Genomic DNA, 25,403 nt, shown 5'->3' with positions numbered 1-25,403 from the left:
CGTAAATGCGATCTAGACGACTTGCAGAGTGACTCGTGACGTAGGTGTAGCCACGTCTGTCGCCATGTATCTACTCCCATGTATCAATGAAATTCATGTCCTGTATGAGTTGTCGCAGCTCCGGGTATGAAGTATAACGTGGGTGTTGATCTTTTGGTGCGAGCACGCAGTTGAAGTCGCCTCCAAATAAGACATGTTCATACTGACCTAAGAATAGTGTTGCAATCTCCTCTGCGTAAAATCGGGATCGGTCGCGCCGTCTGTCGGACCCCGACGGTGCGTAAATGTTAACGACCCGCACTCCCAGCACTGTGAGAGCCAGTCCTCGCGCTGACGGCAGGTACACCACGTCCTCGGCTACTATGCCGCTACGTAGAAGTATCGCTGTTCCGCTGCCGCCGTCGGTAGTAGGTGTAATGTACGTATCGTACTCATAGAGGTCGGGGAAGCTCTCAACACATACTTCCTGCAGCAGAACGATGTCGACGTCTGACGCATGCAACATGTCTCGTAGTAATTGCAATTTTACAGGCGCTCTGATCGTATTAATATTAATAGAGGCTGTTCGATATGCCTGCCGCTGTTCCTCAGTGCGTAAAGCGCACATGAACGCTTATGTTAATTTGCGTGCTGCTGCCCGGTGACCTGCTGTCTGTGCGTCAATCTGCATCTTCTGCGCGGTTAACATCCGGTGGACGCAGCACTCGCCATTGCGGGTGCGTCGACGGTGTGTGGGTCAGTATCGGATTCGTCGGCCCATTTCCTGTGCTGGAGGTCCAGCTCCCATCGCTTCTCTTCGGCCGGGCTGACCGAAGGCGGTGGCGTTGCTGCGGTGGGTGGAGGGACTCCTTCCGTCGGCTTTCCGTCCGGTGTGTCTGTATTTAACCCCTGTCTAGCGTGATTCGCGTCGTACTGCTGTGTGGGGGTAGAACCTCCCGTTGCGCATCCGGATGCAGTGTATCGACGTTACACCCAAGTTCGTCTGCCGTGGACTGCAATAAGCAGGTATCCGACGGCGCTAGCCGTCGTTTCTTGTGGCGCTTCGGCGACCGTTGTTTGTGCGTGTGCACCTCCGTATCCGAGTGCGGAAGTGACTCCCGGTGCTCAGGGACGAAAGAAGCTGTCGGCACAACCGCAGGATCAATTTCCATATCTCCTACCGATCCTTTCCGCTCGGTTAAGGGCGTCGTCGGCGCCGGAGCAGCAGAAGTATGCGTCGTTTCGTCACTGGAGGCTGTATCTGCTGCAGTCGGTTGCCGTAAACTGTCAGGATTCTGTACCTGGTCATTCTTCGGGATGGGATCTGTTCGAAATGCGTCCGCATACGTTAGTGGCAGCGGCGTCAACGTGGACGGAGGTACGGGTTCGCCATTTGGAACTTGCACTATCCTCCGCTGCATACATTCGGAACGCACATGACCCTCTTTCCCACAGCCTGATCATGTTTTGGGTTGTCCATCGTAGATGACTATAGCTCTGCATCCGCCGATGAACAAGTACGAGGGTACATGTTGTGTCAGTTCTATTCTGATTTGACGCACCCCATTGAGAACGGGGTAAGTCGTGAAGTTGGACCATTTTTCCTCGACGTGGCTAAGCACTCTTCCATATGGGCGTAAGGCGTCAACTACCAAGTCAGACGGAACCTCGAAGGGAAGTTCGAAATTGCGTATGTGTCGTAAGCCCAGTCCTGCATGATGAATAGTTACTTCTCCAACATGTCCATCAGAGTGACGAAATTTGAATCCATGTTTAGTATCTCGGATGATTCTGTCACATACTGCATCGTTAACCAGCTTGACGTAAACGACACTGCTCACTATGGAGAGGTGGATTCCGATAAGTTCGTTGTAGTCAAGTTTAACTTCGTCTCGTAGGAACCTTTCTATTTCGTAGGCTTTCGGTCTCGCATTCAAAAAACTAATCTTGAGAGTCGACTTTCGGTATACATGTGCCATTCTATATCGAGTCGTCTAAACGCGCGAGTACGCCGAAGAGGTAAACAACTGCGCGAGCGCGAACTTCTCCGGCAGGGACGTAAACAGACGTCCGTGCCGTAGCACCGCCGAAGGCAGACTGAACTGAGCTACCCAAGCACGACTCACTCCCCGTCGTCACAGCTCATTCTGGGAGCACGTCAGTAGTTTCATTAATTTTGTTAATATTCTGAGGAAAAAATCGCAACATTAGAAAATAATTAATGCAGAGTGAGGAAATTTCGGGAATACATTTGTCAAGGTAACATATTTAAATGATTAATATTGCCAGATCACAGGTTAATGTAAGTGCGAGATAAGCCATTACAAACGTGAAATGCTGATACATTAATAACCGGTATAATCGCCAGAATGTTGAATGTAAGCATGCAAGCGTGATTGTATTGTGTTGAATGGGTGCCGGATGTCAGATTGAGGGACGGAGTTACATGTCTTCTGCACTTAGTCGGTCAATACAGGGCGGTTTCTGCTGTTTGTGGATGACGCTGGAATTTTCGTCCAATGATGTCCCATATGTGCTCGATTGCAGATAGATTTGTCCATCGATCAAACCAAGGCAACATGTAGGCCTCTGTAGAGCATTTTGGCTTACAGACGCCCTGGAATGCTGTTCATGAATGGCCGGGCAAGTGCGAACCACCAGAGCCGCAGTCAGCGTGAGTGGGAAGACCATGTCGAGACGGGACAGAGGGAAGACTTCGTGTTGAGTTTATGTAGAGCAGTTAGTAAAATGATAGTTTTTGGGTGAATACATCTAAATTTCCTCCTACACTGTGCAGCTTTGAGGCAAGTGGGACTTTGACTCAGGGAGTTGGTTTCTGGGAAGTGTGCTACCATTCTGATCACGCATGTTTACGCAATACTAATTGCAACTGAATATTTATCAATTTGATCTTTTAAACTGAGTTATTGTAGGCTTCCCATTCCTAGATAATCTTACATGTCACTGATTGAACAAATGACCACCTTATTCAACATAGATATGTGGTGTCACTTACATCAATTTATTATCAGCAGGTAATAAACTTCTATTGCCATTTATTACTATTCATGTAATTGCAATTTATACTTATTTCGCACAACTTGCCAGTGCTTTACCTATTTAACTGGAGAATCAAAATCTGTAACTACTACCTAATGGACATGAAAGCAGACGTGCAGGGCTCTACCCTATGACTACGTCGAGCCACGGTTTCTAAACAGGGCCGTGCATAGCCCAAATACCAAACGAACACCAGTTCCTTAATTTAAGCACGTCGCAAATAAGGTTCTTCGTCAAGGAATCTGATCAGAAAATTTATCTATATTCCTTATGAGTTGGTATGTCGCACATTTCAGAGAGGAAGAGAATCGAATCTTTTGAAATGTGGCGCTACAGAAAAATGCTGAATATTAAGTGAATAGATTATGTAACCAATGAGGAGCTACTGAATAGAATTGTGGCGAAAAGAAATGTGTGGCATAGCTTAACTAAAAGAAGGGATTTGTTAATAGGAGACGTTCTGATACTTCCATGCAGGGTACCAAGAGCAGTGATCAGGGGAGAAACTAAGGGTGGATAGTGTCAAGTTTGCGGTTAAGATAGGATACTCGGAGGTGTTCAAGGTGGTAGAGTAGTGCGGAGAATTTTATAGGTTCGTAGAGGATTCAGGTGTGGAGAAGGTAAGCGGATCCGAAAGGCTAGGCGGAGTGCATAGCTTTAGATGATCTTGAGGGGGTGATAAAATGAAGGTGGAGCTGAAGTCCAAGCCTCATTTGCATAGCAGAGGATGGGATGGTTCATTGATATATAGGTCTGGAGGAGCATGGAAGAGTATAATCTCCACGTTCGGCCGGTTAGTAGTCTTAGCAATTTTAGTCTATTGTGACTTTTGTGTTGAACGGTTCGTAGATGGGGCTTCCATTTTAGTCAGCGCTCAAGTGTTAGGCCGAGGCATTTAAGTATGTTAGTTAGCCGGGTATGACGGTCATAAATGTAAGGCAAAAGTTGTGGGGGCGAAGCTGCAGGTGGTTCGGCCTATAATTATTGCTTGGGTTTTGTTATGGTTGATTTGGAGGAGCCATTGGTTGGAGGGTGGGACAAAGGGCGAGGAAGGCGGTGTCTTTAGCATACTGGAGGAGGTGGCTTTGGCACATCGCCGGTGTAGAGGACATACATGAGAGGAGAGGGGATGGATCCTTGGGACACACCTGCAATGGGGCGGAAGATATAGGAGTTGGCGTTTTTGAAGGTGACGTAAGATGGGCGGTTAGAGAGAAAAGATGCAATAAGACGGACGTAATTTACGGGAAGCGCAATGGTCTAGAGCGTAAAGACGGTGCCCGAATGCTAAACTCGGTCATATCCTTTTCCGAGATCAAAAGAGACAAAAATTGTGGATTTATGGTTGTTGATGTGATGGGATTGGAGACGAGCAAATTACAGGAGTTGGTCATCAGAAGAGAAGTCGTTGTGGAAACCACATTGGTGGATAGGGATGGATAGGTGTTGTTCTAGATGTTTATGGATACGTCGGGATAAGTTGGACTCAGTTCGAGGTTTGTCGGTATCGTTTAGTCATACCCTGTATATATCAAGGAGAGATTTTTATCTTCAGATAATGAAATATCTCAAACTACGCGTCGGATTAAAAATCGGACAATTGCATGTTCAATACTTTCAAAAATGCTGTACAGCGATAACACTGCCCACTGCCCGACCTCGAGGGGGTGAGACAGAGAGTAACTTTGAAATCTTAAACTGGAAGATCAAATTTTTATTGTAAACTCGGATAATTTTCGTATGTGACACTTTTGCTCTGTGACAGATGGCCCTGTAATCGACGAATAAGAGAAATGAGTTTCAAAGCAGTATTATCCTAAGAAAAATGCATTACATCAAACAGGAAAAGAGAAAAGAGGACATGTGTGGCAAACGACTCATTTCATCGGGTTTTCGACAGTTTTCTACAGAGGGAACTATACCACGTCGGAAAAGGAACAGTCAAAGAACAGTTGCAGGAGAGAATAATCAAACTGCGATATTAGCTGCTGTGAATTATGTTGCTGCTGCTGTCTTCAGTCCGAAGACTGGTTTGATGCAGCTCTTCACACTACTCTATCCTGTGTAAGCCTCATCTCCAAAGAACTACTGCAACTTACATCTTTTGTAACCGCTTAATATATTCACCTCTTGTTCTTCCTCTACAATTTTTGCCCCTAAAACTACACTTTCCAAGTCCACTCCCAGCGAAACTTTCATCTACTTCTCCTAACCGACCATGAAATTCAACCTGATATATAAACGTCCTAACAGATCTAAAAGAAACCATCCCTCTTCCTCTTTCCTCGCCACTCCACTCCACCGACATCCTATGGCTTGGTCCGGAGCAGCATCCTCCTTCTCTCTCCCAAATGCCTCTTCCAAACATCCGCCCACACAGGCACCCTGTTATGGACTTCGCCGACTTCTACGTTTCCATGATACCCCTATTCCTGGAATTCTACATCCATTCCTCACTTCACTCGTCTATACCTCTATCTTAATCAGTCAACGCTTTGGCTTTTTACCTTTTAATTTATGAAGCTACCCATCTATCTTCTATATCTTGTGAATCGTTCATTTGCCACTTCATCTGTGTCAATGTTTTAACTAATCAACATATCAGTCTTAATTTTTACATATTTAGCTGACGATCTATCTTTTTATTATGCCAGACATTCATTTTTTTCGACCGCCATATCCAATTTTACAGTAAGTTTTAAAATGTTCACTATCATCCCATATGGGGCGGAGCTGTCGTAGAGAGTGTCATGAGGAACAAGTTGTTGATAGGAACCCGCGTCCAGAAACGTACTCCAGTGACGCTAAAGAGCGTCGAAGTTATATCTACATCATACTTCGCAAGCCACTTAACGGTGCGTGGCGTACAGAGCTTCTGGTACCACCAACTGATCCACCTTAATCTGTTCCAATCGCGAATGGCGTCTGGGAAGAAAGATTGTAGGTATGCCTCTCTATTAGCTATAATTTCTCAAATATTCTATTCGTGGTCATTTTGCGAGGTGTATGTGGGAGGAAGTAGCATGTTGTCCGACTCTTCCCTGAAAATGTTCTCTCGAAATTTCAGTAGCAGACCTTTACGTGATGCACAACGCCTCTCTGTAACGTTTGCCTCTGGAGTTTGTTGAGCACCTGTGTAATGGTCTCGCGCCGACTATACGATCGCGTGACGAATAGTGCCGCTCTTTCTCTGTCTCTGTCTGTCTGTCTGTCTGTCTGTCTCTCTCTCTCTCTCTCTCTCTCTCTCTCTCTCTCATATCAGTCATGTCTGGTAAAGATCCCATACTGATGAGAAATACTGAAGATTCAGTACGCGAAAGAACTTGCCCCCCTTCTAACAGCCGTGTACCGCAAGTCTCTAGAGGAACGTCGAGCAGATGCGCAAAACTATAGACCTATATCTCTGACGTCGATCTGTTGTAGAATTTTTTGCTCGAGTATCATGTCGTTTTTGGAAACCCAGAATCTACTCTGTAGGAATCAACATGGATTCCGGAAACAGCGCTCGTGTGAGACCCGACTCGCTTTATTTGTTCATGAGACCCAGAAATTATTAGATACAGGCTCCCAGGTAGATGCTATTTTCCTAGACTTCCGGAAGGCGTTCGATACAGTTCCGCACTGTCTCCTGATAAACAAAGTAAGAGCCTACGGAATATCAGACCAGCTGTGAGGCTGGATTGAAGAGTTTTTAGCAAATAGAACACAGCATGTTGTTATCAATGGAGAGACGTATACAGACGTTAAAGTAACCTCTGGCGTGCCACAGGGGAGTGTTATGGGACCATTGCTTTTCACAGTATATATAAATGACCTAGTAGATAGTGTCGGAAGTTCCATGCGGCTTTTCGCGGATGATGCTGTAGTATACAGCGAAGTTGCAGCATTAGAAAATTGGAGCGAAATGCAGGAAGATCTGCAACGGATATGCACTTGGTGCAGGGAGTGACAACTGACCCTTAACATAAACAAATGTAATGTATTGTGAATACATAGAAAGAAGGATCCTTTATTGTATGATTATATGATAGGGGAACAAACACTGGTAGCAGTTACTTCTGTTAAATATCTGGGAGTACGTTTGCGGAACGATTTGAAATGGAATGATCATATAAAATTAATTGTTGGTAAGGCGTGTACCAGGTTGAGATTCATTGGGAGAGTCCTTAGAAAATGTAGTCCATCAACATAGGAGGTGGCTTACAAAACACTCGTTCGACCTATACTTGAGTATTGCTCATCAGTGTGGGATCCGTACCAGATCGGGTTGACGGAGGAGATAGAGAAGATCCAAAGAAGAGCGGCGCGTTTCGTCACAGGGTTATTTGGTAACCGTGATAGCGTTACGGAGATGTTTAGCAAACTCAAGTGGCAGACTCTGCAAGAGAGGCGCTCTGCATCGCGGTGTAGCTTGCTCGCCAGGTTTCGAGAGGGTGCGTTTCTGGATGAGGTATCGAATATATTGCTTCCCCCTACTTAAACCTCCCGTGGAGATCACGAATGTAAAATTAGAGAGATTCGAGCGCGCACGGAGGCTTTCAGACAGTCGTTCTTCCCGCGAACCATACGCGACTGGAACAGAAAACTGAGGTAATGACAGTGGCACGTAAAGTGCCCTCCGCCACACACCGTTGGGTGGCTTGCGGAGTATGAATGTAGATGTAGATGTAGAACAAGAGCCTTTTAAGCCACTTCCTTCGCGGATGAGTTAAATTTCCTTAAGATCCTTCCTACGAATCTTAGTTTGGCATCTGATTGTCTTCCTATTTGCTTAGTGTAGTCATTCCCCTTAAGGTCGCTCTGAATAGTTACTCCTACATATTTTACGGTACATACTGTTTCCCGCCGTCTGTCACCAAAACTGTAGATGTTCAGTAGAGGATTTCTTTTCTTATGTATGTGCAATATTTTACATTTATTCATGTAAAGGGTCAACTTCCAGAGCCTGCAACATTCATCAATCCGCTGCAGGTCATTCTGCAAATCGATACTGTTTTCTGGCGTTGCTATTTTCTTATAGACAACAGTATCATCCGCGAAGGGACTTAAATAGCTTCCGACGCTTTCAAATGGTTCAAATGGCTCTGAGCACTATGGGACTTAACATCTGAGGTCATCAGTTCCCAAGAACTTAAAACTACTTAAACCTAACTAACCTAAGGACATCACACACATCCATGCACGAGGCAGGATTCGAACCTGCTACCGTAGCGGTCTCGCGGTTCCAGACTGAAGCGCCACTGGCCACACTGGCCGGCCCGACGCTTTCTACTGGATTATTTATATACATTGTAAACATTAACGGTCCCATAAGACTTCCTTGGGGTCTCCGGAAATTAACGTTACCTTCTGTCGATTTTGTTCCGTTAAGGGCGACTTGTTAAGTTCTACCTGCAGGAAAGTCTTGAATCTGGTGGCAGATCCGGTTCGATACTGGATGTGCTCCTATTTTTTTCACTAAACAGTAGTGCAGGACGGTGTCAAGTCTCTGCTGGAGTCAAGGAACACGGCCTGTACAGTACATGAGTGCCGTTGTCTACAGCGCTACGGATCTCATGGAGGAACAGGGCGAGCTGACACTAGCAAGATCTCTGTTTGAGGAATCGATATTGATTTTCATGGAGGAGATTTTCGTTGAGCATAAAACAGGTACCTTAATTCTATGGCAGATGGACGTTGACTATATAGACCTTTAATTATGTGAATCTGACTTTCGACCCTCATTGAAAGCGAGAATGACCTGCGCGTTTTCCAGTCGCTAGGTACCTCTCGTTTCTCCAGCGACCTACGATGAAGTGCTGCTAGAAGGGGATCAAGTTCTTTCCCATAAGCTTTGTGGAATCTTATTGGTATCTCATATGGTCCTAATGCCCTTCCACTACTAAACGATTGTAGTTGCTTTTCTTTCCCGAGATCTTTTATCTCAATGTCTGCCATTTCGGAATTCCTACGATGACTGAAAAGAGGGACGGTGTTACGATCTTCCGCGGTGAAATAATTTCGGAAGACAGAATTCAGTATTTCGACCTTTTCTCTGTTATCTTCCGTTTCGGGGCCATTATGATCACTGAGTGAATGGATAGAGGATTTCTAATCCCTTACTGATTTTACCTAATACGCAACCTGATAGAGTTTTTAACCAGATCGGTTGACAAAATTTTACTTTCAAGGCCATTGAATGCCTCTCTCATTGCTCTCCTTATGCAGATTTTCGTTACGTTTAGTTTTTTTGTCAGCTGTGACGAAGCTCCTTTGTTTATGTAGCAGTTTTCTAACACGGATATTAAATCACGGAGGGTCTTTCCCCCCTGTAAGACCTCGCAAGGAGCATACTTGTGTAAGCCATATTGAGCACTGTTTCTAATTTTTTTTTCCATTGGTGCTTCACACTTTCCTTCTCGCCAATGAGTATTTGATTCTGACTACTCAGATACTCTGCAGTTTGTATCTTGTCAATCTTGTCAAGCAAGAATATTTTGCTACCTTTCTTAGCATTCCATGTAAAACCCGCAGTCATAGTTACTACCACAGCCTTATGATCACTGATTCCTTCCTCTGTGTTAATTGATTCGTTAAATTCAGGTCTGTTTGTTGCTAGGAGATCTAAGACGTTACCTTCACGGGCTGTTTCTCTAATTATCTGCACGAAGTGTTTTCCAGACAACACATTCACAAAAATGTTACACGAATCCCTATCTCTGGCATCAGTTTTGATAGCATGACTCTTCAAATGTATATCAGGCAAGTAGCGCCACACACTATGTAAGTGACTTGATCAGGAAAATTACCAACGATATACTGACAGTTCTCACTAAAGCGCTCTACCACTAGAGCTCCTGACTCAGGCGGTCTATAAAGGTATCCGATTACTATTTTTTACCGACCTTTGATGCTTAATTTCACTCAGATTAATTCACTTCCGGAATCCGTGATAACCCCGCCAGATATTATCGAATTCTTTATTGAAATTAACGCGCTGCCACTATTTGGCGACTATCCTGCCCTTAAAAAACTACTTCAAACAGAAAATCTTAGACTTTTATTGTTATTCGCTTCCAGTTTCAACCAGCTTTCCGCTCCTAATACTGTATGAGCATTATAACCTTCAATTAGCGATACTAATTCCGGGATCTTTCCTTGGAACCATCTGCAGCTTGGTAATCTCATATTAACCTTTTCTATATCAGATTTGCGAGGACTAGCATTCTTCGAGAACATTGTGGCTGATATAACTTAGATTTTGGCACCCGATAGCGGAGGTCGAGAAATTCGCACCCGATGCCATCGCAGAGTCGTCTGAGCTTCTAGTTCAGACTTTCCACTCTTGCTCCAAACCAGAGGACCACGATTGACGCTGGGTATGATGCTACAAACAGCATGCACCCCACATGTGATACTAGTTCTTTTCACCAAATTAACATCCACCAAAGGGAACTGAGAATGTCCTCAGAACCCAAGCAGCAGGCCTCATTCGTATCGACATATGCGACTATTTGCAGCCGGTTGCACCCAGTGTGCTAGATAGCTGCCGGCAGGGCTTCATCCACGTCACGGACGAAACCCCCGAGTGCACACTGGTATTCTTTCCCGTCCTGCATGTTATTTTCCGGAAGGCTTCCATTACCAGCCTAACGGTGGAGCTTCAGTGCCTAGCAAATCCGCCCTCTGCACTTCTCTGAACTGCAGAATGCAGAATCAATTCAATCGAAGCACTTTTATTGTGCCGCTACGGTACATCATACCATTACATACCGGTACCATTACTGCTACAAAAGGGGCTCGATATGGCGCCCATCAGTGTCCAGAAGAGTCCAAAAGCTCAGGATTGCATTCTGCACAGCAGAACGAAGCATGTATGTAGGTATGCTGGCTACCTTTCTTGATATGCTGTGCTTTAGATCAGCACATGTGTGATTGTTCCCCTGGTAAATCCTGTCTTTCGAGGTAGCCCCACAACCGGAAATCATAGGAAGTGAGAAGAGGTGATTGTGGCGGTCAAGCATTTGGAAAAGATTGGCCGATTATTAGTTTCAAAATGTCTTTTCGGAGAAGCAGGTGAACTTCATGAGGACTGGGACCCCATCTGAAACGTCCCCTTAGAACAATTTATACAAGACTGGTCTATATGAAACGCCCCTTAGAAAAAATTATACAAGACTGTCCTTAAACTGACACACAATAGTTTTTAGCGCAACGCAATCTGACTTCCAAAAATCCCTACGAAAGAATGGCCCTGACTAACATTAACCTATACGTTCCACAAATCACTTACCTCACAAAAATCTTCGTTACTCAAGCTACTGCAATACAGCGAGCGCCACTGCTGCCAGCTAAATAAAAGATTCAAACTACTGAAGGCACTAATTACTGATAGGCATAGTTACTAAATGAAAGATTTTAATACAGAACAAACAATGTATTTACCTTAATAGTCATAATATATTTATCAGTTCGTGACACCAATTCCTACAAATTTCAAAACTCCGCCATCTCTCTCCCCACGTCCACCACTGCTGGCGGCTCACCTCCAACTGCACAACGCTACGCGCTGTTAGCATCCAGCTGCCGCTGCACAACACTACAATGGCGAGTATTACAACAATGCCAACCAGCCACAGACTGCACACGGCACAGCCAGGGATTTTCATACAGAGCGCTACGTGGCGGCGGCGTTACCAATAAAAAAACTTAAACAGCCTACTTACACATCTTGCATGAAACCGGTTGAATTCAATGCGTCTCTCTGCTGCAGGGCGAGTATGACATGTATGACATTTTGGCGAAGCATATCACATTAACGCACGCCAGTCACACTGCACGTCTTTGGTCCTTGAGTGCCAACCTGTTCAAAAAAGAATGGGCCAATGATGAACGTAGCCATGAAGCCACACCATACGGTGACACGTTCACGATACAGACGAACTTCATGCACAGTGACTGGGGGTGGAGATCCCTACACTCGGCAGTTCTGTGTGTTCACGTCCCGCCAGAGAAAAATGAGCTTCGTCTGCCCATAGGATGGTCCAGAGCCAGACCTCGTCAACTTCAATCCTTAAAGAAACTGGAGAGTCAATTCAACACGTCGTTGTGCGTCCTGTGGTGCAAGCTGCTGTACGATATGGATCTTGTAAGGATACTGTTTGAGAATGATTCGAAGCATCTCCCGTACAGTGTACCATGGGATGTTCAACTGTCGTGACACCTGTGGTGCAACCGGTCGTCGGCCTCTTCCAGCAGCGACGCCCAGTTCTCCAGTTGATTCGAACTTGATCATGCTCCACACAGCAGGTGGAGAAAGAGCACCCTTCCGTAGTGCATTCAGCCGGCGATATTCTCGAAGTACAGCTGCAACATTACTGTTGTTTTGATAATAGAGGTTCGCCAATAATGCTCTGCTCCTTTGGTCCAAGCTTATGTTGACACGTCAACAAGTGCACTGCTACTGGTCAGGAGTGTGAGACTATGAATCACGATGGCTGATCACGGCACCTGGTGGCATGGAAATCATGCATCCCATAGTCTGGACATTAATGGTACCAAGTTTGGCACTCGTACGGTAATTATATTCCGTGTTATAACGTGTTAAATAGTGAAAGTTTAATTATAATCACCCGGTACATCTGTGACATATATTCCCACATGTAAACATATCATGCTTGGGCAATTATCGTTTTAGGATTGACTATATAAATATCAAGAACGTCAAATAATATAAACAGATAAAAGTGATGTTAACTGTCGTGAGCAGCATATAGACTAAAAGGGCCATAATGTAAAATCTGTGTCTACCATGTAATGATGTTATCAATTCAGACTTGGACTTAATGGTGATGCAACATATGAGAGAACCCTGGAGTTCGTCAGGGTCTTAGAGTCAGAGGTGGCCATCGCTGAATCGTAATAGAATCAGCTCGAAGGGGCTCTCCGTCTCTCCTCCGAGTCTCGAATCTTTAAGTCACGTCACTATCCGTCTATGGAGCCGAAGTGTCCTCTCTCATCTCCGCAGACGGAGTGATGAATTCTAACCTTCTGAAAACCTAACTCCTCTCGCCTGACGGCTGTTTTTCGCACACCTAAAATTTTCCGAACAATCACTAAATTTACCGCCAACAATGGCCAATAGTACATTTTTGTAATGTTTTTCGTCCTCCTCCAGTGGCTCCATAAAACTATTCTCCAAATGATGTTATCGCCTCCCTCTGTCTAAAAAGTGGAAGTCAAGACGTACGTCACAGGATGTTTACCAGTGCAGGAACGTGATTTTCCCTTCGCACGGTTTCGTCACTGTAAGAAAACAAAAAGGAAAAAAAAGTCCTACTTTCTTCTTGTCGACTTAGCGGGCCACCACCCATGCAACGAAGTCAAACTCGGTTGTGTTTTCGGTACGTTTTCTAAAGTAGGTATCTGCAACCGGATCATATGCTTTCGCAAACGTAGTTATACGGGCAGCACTTCTCTGAAATCCCTTACACCATCAGGCAAGTTTTTCTTGTTAATCTGTAGGGACGGGGTGCTGTCCGTAAGTTAGACTGGAGGAACAGGGGAAGGGGGGTTGCATTTTCACATTTTCACATTGCAACTAAGTATCTGTGTATCGTCTTCCAGAAATGGCATCTTTGTCACCCGTACGCATTATTACTACAGCATGGAGGAAATCTTAACCGATTATAAAAGCACAGAGAGTTATTACTGCCATTGCAATCATTGCCATACCCGTCAGCTAAATTCCAAGAGCAACTGTCGAGTTTAATAGTTATGAACATTGTAATTCATCCCGTCACCTCTTAAACAGCTGAGATGTGGCCACCTCTCACATATCATGCCCAGTTAGATTTACTTGGAAGAGGTGGAGGGAACGATGAACTGAACTTGTGTAGTTAAAACATTTTTATCGTTCTCGATAAAATGTGTAACATGATGAAGTTTTAAAGTTGTAGAGATTGCAGAGGACGAAATTCTGGACGTTTTGATGCAAACAGCCTATAGTTGGAGATGTGAAATAAATTTTGTACAGTCACCACCATGCTGTTGAAAATCCACACACCACTAGGACGAGAAATTATCAGGTGAGATTCTCAGTGAACATTTAGGCTTGAATTCTTGGGGAGCACCTTACTGAATCACACATTTTACCAGAGCGTTTGAATGGTGCATGGTATTTGAAGTTGCCTGAACTTTTGGAGCGTGTTCCCTTGCAACTGTGCACTAGTTTGTGGTTTGCGAACGATGGTGCTCCAGCGCACTTTGATCGTTGGGCGACGGCATATATCACAGACAACTTCAGGCAGAGAGTGATTGCAAGGCTGTGCCTAGTCCTTTGGCTTGTGTGCTCCTATGTCCTCACCGCTCTTGACCTTCTCCTCTGGAGTTGTATAACGTCCTCTGTGTACTCATCGTCTGTAGGAACAAAAGCTGAGCTCACTGAGCGCATCTTTACGGCGTCTGATACCATCAGAGCGGAGCGCGGAATCTTACAGAGAATCAGACAAAACACATTTCGTCATAACACATCATGTAACGAAGCTGATGATCGTCACATTGAACATGTACCTATAATACTAAAGCCACTGATTCGGTTTAGTGTATTTGATTGTACTCTATTGTCAATAAACATTTGCCAAACTACAGTATTTTGGTGTTTCATTTAGCCTGCCGAGTGTACCGAAAGTGCGTAGTGCTGTAGAGAATTTCTTCCACATTTAAGGCTATAGTTTCCTTATATCAAAACGTGCAACATTTCATTGCCCACAATCTCCCAAATTTTTAAAAAGTCCTTCTGTTACATTCCGTATACATCTAGTTCCGTAACTCTGTCTGCTCATTATCGATATTTTCAGGGTGTTTCGCCATAAGCGTGTACATCTTAATTTCTGAATTTTTAGTTATGTCATTAGCAAAACGCTTGTATTCTCTTAAATGAGCACTGAATGCTAAGGAATTCACTTCACAAACATTTTTATGTCCTCTAAAACTAGATTTTAAGTTCCTCCCTGTTTGTCCAACATAAAGGAATCACATTCGCTACCTGTTTTTTATATACTCCAGATATATTATATGTCTGGTTGTTATCAATGTTGTACAAAATGCGTGATGTTACAATGTTCTCTGTACTGAAGCCAATTAGCAGCCTATTTTTGAAACAAAACACTTATTTTATCGGAACTGTGACACAAGTATATGAAAGTTATAAATTACCATTTTTCTTTTTGTTTTCTTTTTTCTAATGTCATCTGATCTCTATTCTTAGATTGGTTCCCTGTTTCTTTCTGTATAACTTCACAAGTAATTCGGGGCCAAAGCTGTTTTTTGATGCTACCTTTTTTAGTGCATGTAATTCAGTATTAATATTCACCTCACTTAAGCGGTATTTGATTATCCTGTCAATCACTGAGCGGAAATACCAATCTTTATGGGATTTTGGATGACAAGAACGCTTGTGAATTATGCAGTCAGATGTAGTGCATTTCCAGAATACGATGTAAGGAGTGGGTATCTCCTTCTCTTTTTACCTTCAGTTCCAAAACTGTCTTCATATTTTGTGGTGAAAGTGATATTCTTATGTAACTTATTAAATCGTTGGTAACATCTTTTAGCTTCCTCAAGAGTGCCATCGAACAGGAAAAGTCTATCTTCTACACAACAGAGATAGTATATAATTTTTTAGTCAAGTTAGAACACATCCGTTACATCTCCGGGCAGCAGATTAATTAAAGAATTACCGTGTTGCTAGTGGTTTAATATTGATTTGGGGTATGGCATCGAATCCGAAGTGAAAATATTACCCGAAAGAAGTCAGGTGCTGTCGTAACTTGATCGTTATTGTGCAATTGACTTTGCGCAATAGCGATCGGCATAAATTAAAAAAAAAAAACGTACAAAATAACATGGAAACTAGCAAGTGAAGTTTTGGTCCGAAATGATGAATTAATTTTGAATCTGTTTGGAAATCACTGTAAATGAACGGTCGCCAGCTCACTTAGTATGAGAGAAATCAGTTAAAACTCTTGACTTTGAAATTAAATCCTGTTACTATTGTAGCATGTTGACAGGCGTGGACAGTCTCAAAGGCTCTGACTCGCGCTCATCATCAATATACAATGATCAAACAGAAAATTTCAGTCATGAAAATAGCAAATCTGTAACTACTTTATGAGATTAACCGTTTCGCGTCGGCGCCGTGATTGTAGCGTCGTGCGCTGTGGTCGAGCTCCAGTCCCGCCCGGCCGTGCCTGCTGTACGCCGCGTTTTCCGCGCTCCCCTGCTTTCACACTTGTAGTGTTATCGTAATTATTGAGGCGGGTCCACACTGAGCTCGCTGCTCTGCGCAAAACGGCTCTGCGCGCTCAGTGTGAACGGCGAACCGCGCTGTTTTCCGGCTGTTGTCGGTACATCAAAGGAAGTGGCGCGTTTGCGCGCGCTCAGTTTAGAAGGGGCTTCGCTCGCCCTATCTTCAGACTTTCAGATAATTCGCGCAATTTTTTTGTATATTCTATAAGATCCTTGGTTTGGATTCAGCTCTAGTGGGGCGGGTGCTTTATTATTTAAAACGTATATTTCATGAACAACTGGATTCTCAGACCAGTATTGAGACAGGATCGATTTCTTTACTCTTTCCGTGGTAAACCAGTGGCAATAAAGATGTAACTATCATTTACACACACGTCACTCCATACTCCTTGGATCCTTTCTGGAACGCGACCAACAGCCACCATTTGAGAAAAGTATCTGTTAGTTTCCTCACACAAACTGTTTATGATATCCGTGCTAAAGAACAAGCATGCTGTCATTGTTTACGATACCTTTCAGTCCAGAAATAGTTGCGTCAATCGCGTGCTTCTTCAGATTCAAGTTGTCACTTTTTTACGTTATTTTGTTCTTGTTCGGCGTTTCTGATGCCTCTTCATCTATCTCACTCTCTGTAGATGCGACTTCTGTGAACAAATCCGAGTCTATGGCTGTCGATGGAATAGCTGGAGTAGCACATGTGCCTGATGTAGAAGCAGCTACAATAGTTGTTTCATGTTCATTGTCAGATTCGGACGATGATTCGCTTTCATCTTCAAAGTCACTACCCAGTATGAGAGAAAGAGCTTCCTCAACAGTATATCGCTTATCTGCCCTATCACTTCTAGAAGAAACTATCTGAGGTTAACAACACATCACTTCAGATTTGAAATAAGGCGGGAAATGAGCAGTGCAACTCAAGCAAAACCGCTAGATGGTGCATAGGACAAACTTCAACACAAGTCGAGCGTAGTGAAGCGGAGAAATACGACGCGAGGCGGAACTGCTCCAACAGTCCACCGGCTGAGCGGCAGATTCAATCCTGACTTCTAAAGCATCGTAGCATCGTAGCGAAAGGGTTAATTACTAGTTCTTTACTGTAACAGTTACGTAACAACTGAACTGCGTTTCTCACTTTTACGCTATTAAACTGTTCTGGAAAAAGGTAAACGTTTCGAAAAGATGGTTCAAATGGCTCTGAGCACTATGGGACTTAACATCTGTGGTCATCAGTCCCCTAGAACTTAGAACTACTTAAACCTAACTAACCTAAGAACATCACACACATCCATGCCCGAGGCAGGATTCGAACCTGCGACCGTAGCAGTCACGCGGTTCCGGACTGAGCGCCTAGAACCGCTAGACCATCGCGGCCTGCATTTCGAAAAGAATAATTTTAGTATTTAAATTGATTGTTCTGCAATAATAACTGATTTTTAAACTGACTATTGAGTTCGCTACTTTGACTTATTGTTATGTAAATTACTTCTCATACAAAATTGTCTGAACATGAAATGTTGTTAACTATACTGCTCTGTCAAATTATTTGTCAATAATCAGCACTTAATTAGCAAATCCAAAAACAATAACTTTTGTTAAGTACGTTACCTCTCACACAAAATTATCTGAACATGAAATGTTGTTAGCTATACTGCTTTGTCAAATTATTTGTCAATAATCAGCAATTAACTAGCATGTCCAAAAAAAACTAACTTCTTGTCATGAAAATTACTTATCTCACAAAATTGTATGAACATGAAGTATTGTTAAATATATTTTGTCAAATTACTTGTCAATAATCAGCACTTACTTCGCAAGCCCAAAAAATCTTTTGTGTTCACTTTTATTTAAACTATTAATCAATTCGATAAACTTCAATCTCCTTGTCATTTACTTTGAGTTCATTAATTACACACTCGGTTACGGAGAGGATAAAAAAATTGTTCAAACGTGTGTGTGAATTGCTAAGGGACCAAACTGCTGAGGTCATCGGTACCTAGGCTTACACACTACTTAAACCTACTTAAACTAACTGGATCCTGTCAGGTAGTTGTTGCTGATGATTACACACCTTAACGCACATAAGCTGCTAAAGTATTTGTTACGGACGATTCGCAACTAACAATGGCAAATCTTTTACTATTATAAATGATAAACTGGTCGGGTCTTATTTCACAGCGGTGAGGTCGATGAGGCACGGTCCATTATACCATGACAATGTACGGCCACAGGCTCTTCAGCACAAGTAACTTTTAGCCCCCAGAGCTCGTCTTAAACACTGGTTAACCTTGATGCTTTGCGCTGTGCCCAATAACTTCTCCATATTAAGCATTGACATACCGTACGTGGGATCTTGTAGTGAAACTAGTCTTGCGTCCTCTCGCATCAGAATGCCTCTTTGCGTTCGACTCGCTCGCTGGTTACTGACAGACCCTCGTTACCATCTGACAGACACTGCCCGACTGAACCGCGCTCCTGTGCCCAGCGACAATACACCAATAACCTCTTTGGTTTACATAACTATATTGCCTGACTGGGCCAGTGCGTCTAGTACAGTTGTTTACATTGTCTTTCATTGGTTAATCTGCACACAGGAAATTATTAAAACATATACTCACCACAATAATATACACAACATAATTATACACTTCATTTAAATGTACATAGATGATTTATATGTGGGCACTATGTTGTAGCATTACAAGATTACCACAATTTTCAAAACATTTGTTTTCAATATTACCTAAAAATACATTTGTGAGCGTTTATGATGTTCCCCATAGCTAAGTCTAATTTTAGTTCATGTGTGTGGCTATTGAGGGTAAGAAACACTGAGGTTATGAAAATCATGGGATAGCTCCTAATAGCGTGATGGACTTAGATTTGACAGGCACAGTGCAGTAACTCACCGGGCATGGATTCAACAAGTCGTTGAATATATAAATATTGAGCCATGCTGCTTCTACAACTGTCCATAATTGCGAAAGTGCTGTCAGTGCAGGATTTTGTATACTAACTGACCTCCCCTTTATACACTACTGGACATTAAAATTGCCTCACCACGAAGATGTGCTACAGACGCGAAATTTAACCGACAGGAAGAAGATGCTGTGATATGCAAATGATTAGCTTTTCAGAGTATTCACATAAGGTTGGCGCCGGTGGCGACACCTACAACGTGCTAACATGAGGAAAGTTTCCCACCGATTTCTCATACACAAACAGCAGTTGATCGGCGTTGCCTGGTGAAACATTGTTGTGATGCCTCGTGTAAAGAGGAGAAATGCGTTCCATCACGTTTCCGACGTTGGTAAAGGTCGGATTGTAGAATATCGCGATTGCGGTTTATCGTATCGCGACATTGCTGCTCGCGTTGGTCAAGATCCAATGACTGTTAGCAGATTATGGAATCGGTGGCTTCAGGTGGGTAATACGAAACACCATGCTGGATCTCAACGGCCTCGTATCACTAGCAGTCGAGATGACAGGCATCTTATCCGCATGGCTGTAACGGATCGTGCAGCCACGTCTCGATCCCTGAGTCAACAGATGGGGACGTTTGCAAGACAACAACCATCTGCACGAACAGCACGAACTATCAGCTCGGAGACCATAGCTGCGGTTATCCTTGACGCGGCATCACAGACAGCAGCGACTGCGATGGTGTACTCAACGACGAACCTGGGTGCACGAATGGCAAAACGTCATTTTTTCGGACGAATCCAGGTTCTGTTTACAGCATCATGATGGTCGCATCCCTGTTTGGCGACATCGCGGTGAACGCACATTGGAAGCGTGTATTCATCATCGTGATACTGGCGTATCACCCGGCGTGATGTTATGGGGTGCCATTGGTTACACGTCTCGGTCACCTCTTGTTCGCATTGATGGCACTGTGAACAGTGAACGTTACATTTCAGATGTGTTACGACCCGTGGCTCTACCCTTCATTCAATACCTGCCAAACCCTACGTTTCAGCACGATAATGCACGACCGCATGTTGCAGGTCCTGTACGGGCCTTTCTGGATACAGAAAATGTTCCACTGCTGCCCTAGTCAGCACATTCTCCAGATCTCTCACCAACTGAAAACGTCTGGTCAATGGTGGCCGAGCAACTGGCTCGTCACAATACGCCAGTCACTACTCTTGATGAACTGTGGCATCGTGTTGAGGCTGCATGCGCAGCTGTACCTGTAAACGCCATCCAAGCTCTGTTTGACTCAATGCCCAGGCGTATGAAGGCCAATATTACGGCCAGAGGTGGTTGTTCTGGGTACTGATTTCTCAGGATCTATGCACCCAAATTGCGTGAAAATGTAATCACATGTCAGTTCTAGTATAATATATTTGTCCAATGAATACCCGTTTATCATCTGCATTTCTTCTTTGTGTATCAATTTTAATGGCCAGTAGTGTATCTCATAAATGTTCGATGGAATTCATGATGGATGATCTGGTTGGCGAAATCATTCGATCGAATTGTTCAGAATGTTCTTCAATACAATCGCGAACTATTGTGGCCCAGTGACATGGTGCATTGTCATCCATAAAATTCGGCGTAGTTTGGGAACATGACGTCCACGAATGCCTGGAAATGGTCTCCAAGTAGCCGAAAACAACGCCCCAGTCTATTCCATGTAAACACAGCTCACACAGTTGTGGAGTCGTTCCAGCTTGCACAGTGCCTCGTTAACAACTTGGGTCCATGGCTTCCTAGGCTCTGCGCGACACTCGAACCCTGCCATCAGTTCTGCCCAACTGACGTCGGGACCCATCCAACCAGGTCACGGTTGTCCAGTCGTCTAGCGTCCAACCGACATAGTCACCACGCCAGGAGAGGCACTGCAGGCGATGTCTTACTGTAAGCAAAGGCACTCGCGTCGGTCGTCTGCTGCCGTAGAACATTAACGCCAAATTTCTCGGCACTGTCCTAACGAATATGATCACCGTACGTCCCACATTGATTTCTGAGGCTATTTCACTTAGTTTTGCTTGTCTGTTACCACTGACAACTCTTCGCAAACGCCGCTGGTCTCTGTCGTCAAGCGAAGGCTTTTAGCCACTGCGTTGTCCGTGGTGAGAGGTTATGCTAGAAATTTGGTATTTTCGGCAAACTCTTGACACTGTGGATCTCAGACTATTGAATTCCCTAACTATTTCATAAGTGGAATGTCCCTTCTGTCTAGCTCCAACTACAATTACACATTCAAAGTCTGTTAATTCCTGTTGTGAGGCCACAATTACAACAGAAACTTTTTCACGTGAATCACCCGAGTACAAATGACAGCTCCGCCAATGCACTGCCCTTTTATATCTTGTGTACGCGAAACTACCACCATCTGTATATGTAAATATCGCTATCTCATGACTCTTGTCACCTCATTATAATTCTGAGATAGAACTAACTCAGTAAAACGATATTGCAGTGCCTGTGTTACTTTGAGTTATGAGGCAGTGTTCCTTTGTACATACATGCATATCGGGAGGAACAGGCACTGCGGCCATTATAGCCGTTATGAAATTCATGAAATGTATTCAGAGTTGCGAATATGGAGAACCATCAGCTGTAGAATGGTATGCCGAAAATGAAAATTTATGCCGGTGCGGGACTCGAACCCCGCTTATCGCTAGGGGTCGCCTTACCATTTGGCTACCTTTTTTTTTGTTCATCTCATTTTGTTCGTTATTGTTCGTTCTGATCATTCGGGGCAGACGTCCCAGGACGCTTGTTCAAGTTCATCATTGATCCATCAACTCAGCTTTTTTTATTACAGAGGGCAGTTAATCCTTTGGCCGAACACGCTGAGCTACCGTGTCGGCAACCCGGTACTTAATGGTGTGCGATAAATACGGATCGAACTATCAAAACATGTGGCGTCTTATCTCACAACTGGAGGCTGCAGAGCGATAGTCATTTACGATGATTAGCCGAAAATTTGCCACGTTCGCCCACCGTGTCTCCAACGAGGAAATGTATAGATACCGTCAGGTACATTTGCAGAAGAACTCCCTACTGAACTGTGACCTCACCCAACAGCTGGACAGTCCCGTCGAGAAGCCGACATGTGGCGTCTTATCTCACAACTGGAGGATGCAGAGCGATAGTCATTTACGATGATTAGCCGAAAATTTGCCACGTTCGCCCACCGTGTCTCCAACGAGGAAATGTATAGATACCGTCAGGTACATATGCAGAAGAACTCCCTACTGAACAGTGACCTCACCCAACAGCTGGACAGTCCCGTCGAGAAGCCGACGACGGCGGCTGATGACACCAGTATGGTGGCGGCGGTTACGCCCCTACCGAGCAGTAGCGACCGATATCAACAGTACAGAGATCGGAAGAGCAAATGGTCGTGGACAGTCAGATAGTGGGGCAAAGACACCTTCCCACATTCGGATTCAGAAACGCACACCAGTAAGCAACGATCTCCGATATGACGCAAGAAATGACGTTCAACCCCGTCGGACGACTGCTTAATACGTATCCAAGGCGACGATCAAGAAACGACCGAGAAAGACGGCCATCTTACAGAGCGTACGAGACTTCACATCCAGAACACCACCGTCTCGACAGCAGCACACGTCACGAGCGACATGAAAAACTGACAACGCACAGCTACCAGCAGGCAACTACCAATCCCAGATAGCAAGAGAGGAGATGGGGCTGAAAAGCCCCGGCCGAGGGCAAACTTGTCCCAAGGAGACTAGACTGATGATTCTGAAGGGCACCCACTGGCGGTCGCAACAGGCGACAAGACAGAGGCGGTTCCCCTCTAAAGTTAGACTTATTACCAACGATGGTGGACGGGGCTGAGTCACCTAACGTGCCAATACGACAGCAGACAGCGTAAGCTCCCATGGCTTATGCGCATGAGGCGGAATGGAGACAAGCGTATAGGCTTGCCTCTATCAATAACATATGGTTGCAGGTTAAGATGTCCTCCCCCAAAGCGGCGGACATCGACATCGTCCTCCTACAAGAAGTATACGTCGATGAATTTCCTGTGATGTACGGGTAGGAATTCTACATATCACACACCTCCGAAACTTGCAGCGGCATAGCAAAACTTGTCAAAGAAGGCATCGCGGCAGAGGATGTACTGCACCTACCGTTAGCAGGGGGATTGGCAGAGACAGTACTTGATGTGCGACTAATCAGCATCTATGCACCTCCCACTACAGACAGCAGACAACTTTCCCGCTTCTTTGTAGAGGAAATTGCCCCGCCCTTCCACGGTCGATACTACAGATTAACCCTAGACGGTGATTTTAATTGTGTACTTGCACCGAAAGATCAGTTTCCTCGATGTACCCCATGGCCAGAACTACGAATGTTGGTGCAGACTATACATCTGGTTGACATCTGGGAGCTCCGTCCTGGATGCACGCATACAACGAGTCACTCCGCTAGCCGTCTCTACCGAATATACAGGGTGTTTCAAAAATGACCGGTATATTTGAAACGGCAATAAAAACTAAACGAGCAGCGATAGAAATACACCGTTTGTTGCAATATGCTTGGGACAACAGTACATTTTCAAGCGGACAAACTTTCGAAATTACAGTAGTTACAATTTTCAACAACAGATGGCGCTGCAAGTGATGTGAAAGATATAGAATACAACGCAATCTGTGGGTGCGCCATTCTGTACGTCGTCTTTCTGCTGTAAGCGTGTGCTGTTCACAATGTGCAAGTGTGCTGTGGACAACATGGTTTATTCCTTAGAACAGAGGATTTTTCTGGTGTTGGAATTCCACCGCCTAGAACACAGTGTTGTTGCAACAAGACGAAGTTTTCAACGGAGTTTTAATGTAACCAAAGGACCGAAAAGCGATACAATAAAATTTCAACGTACTGGGAACGTGACGGATGAACGTGCTGGAAAGGTAGGGCGACCGCGTACGGCAACCACAGAGGGCAACGCGCAGCTAGTGCAGCAGGTGATCCAACAGCGGCCTCGGGTTTCCGTTCGCCATGTTGCAGCTGCGGTCCAAATGACGCCAACGTCCACGTATCGTCTCATGCGCCAGAGTTTACACCTCTATCCATACAAAATTCAAACGCGGCAACCCCTCAGCGCCGCTACCATTGCTGCACGAGAGACATTCGCTAACGATATAGTGCACAGGATTGATGACGGCGATATGCATGTGGGCAGCATTTGGTTTACTGGCGAAGCTTATTTTTAGCTGGACGGCTTCGTCAATAAACAGAACTGGCGCATATGGGGAACCGAAAAGCCCCATGTTGCAGTCCCATCGTTCCTGCATTCTCAAGAAGTACTGGTCTGGGCCGCCATTTCTTCCAAAGGAATCATTGGCCCATTTTTCAGATCCGAAACGGTTACTGCATTACGCTATCTGGACATTCTTCGTGAATTTGTGGCCGTACAAACTGCCTTAGACGACACTGCGAACACCTCGTGGTTTATGCAAGATGGTGCCCGGCCACATCGCACGGCCGACGTCTTTAATTTCCTGAATGAATATTTCGATGATCGTGTGATTGCTTTGGGCTATCCGAAACATACAGGAGGCGGCGTGGATTGGCCTCCCTATTCGCCAGACATGAACCCCTGTTACTTCTTTCTGTGGGGACACTTGAAAGACCAGGTGTACCGCCAGAATCCAGAAACAATTGAACAGCTGAAGCAGTACATCAAATCTGCATGTGAAGCCATTCCGACAGACACGTTGTCAAAGGTTTCGGGTAATTTCATTCAGAGACTACGCCATATTATTGCTACGCATGGTGGATATGTGGAAAATATCGTACTATAGAGTTTCCCAGACCGCAGCGCCATCTGTTGTTGACAATTGTAACTACTGTAATTTCGAAAGTTTGTCTGCCTGAAAATGTACTGTTGTCCCAAGCATATTGCAACAAACGGTGTATTTCTATCGCTGCTCGTTTAGTTTGTATTGCCGTTTCAAATATACCGGTCATTTTTGAAACACCCTGTACGTTACACGCAATCTTAACATTGACGTCCTGGAAGCGGAGCTGTGGCCTTCAGCATATACTAACCATACGACATTAATATGTAAACTTTCCCTACGGCGGCAACTAGTGTG

Source organism: Schistocerca gregaria, chromosome X (genome assembly GCF_023897955.1).
Source record: "Schistocerca gregaria isolate iqSchGreg1 chromosome X, iqSchGreg1.2, whole genome shotgun sequence".
Lineage (NCBI taxonomy): Eukaryota > Metazoa > Arthropoda > Insecta > Orthoptera > Acrididae > Schistocerca > Schistocerca gregaria.
The sequence above is the reverse complement of the archived record's forward strand: the minus strand, read 5'-3'. Positions refer to the sequence as shown.